Source organism: Sinocyclocheilus grahami, unplaced genomic scaffold, assembly GCF_001515645.1.
Source record: "Sinocyclocheilus grahami isolate Dianchi unplaced genomic scaffold, SAMN03320097.WGS_v1.1 scaffold1054.1, whole genome shotgun sequence".
NCBI lineage: Eukaryota > Metazoa > Chordata > Actinopteri > Cypriniformes > Cyprinidae > Sinocyclocheilus > Sinocyclocheilus grahami.
The window spans coordinates 45,672-45,976 of NW_015506233.1; positions in this window are offsets into that span (position 1 = coordinate 45,672).

Genomic DNA, 305 nt, shown 5'->3' on the forward strand with positions numbered 1-305 from the left:
TGTTTTGTTTTGTTTTGTTTTTAAATTCTCATCATCATCATTGTCCCTGCAGAGAGTTGTACAGACTGCACAGAACATCATAAATCAACAGTTTCCTGCCCTGGATGACATCTTCACCTCACATTGCCTGCAAAAGACACACAGCATCCTCAAGGATCCAACCCATACTGCCCACCAACTTTTTGAACTAATGCCCTCCAGAAAACACTACAGGTCCATGAAAACATGCACTATAAGATTCATGAACAGTTTCTTTCCCAAAGCCATTACCACACTGAAGTCTAACACCCACCAAATGCAACTCA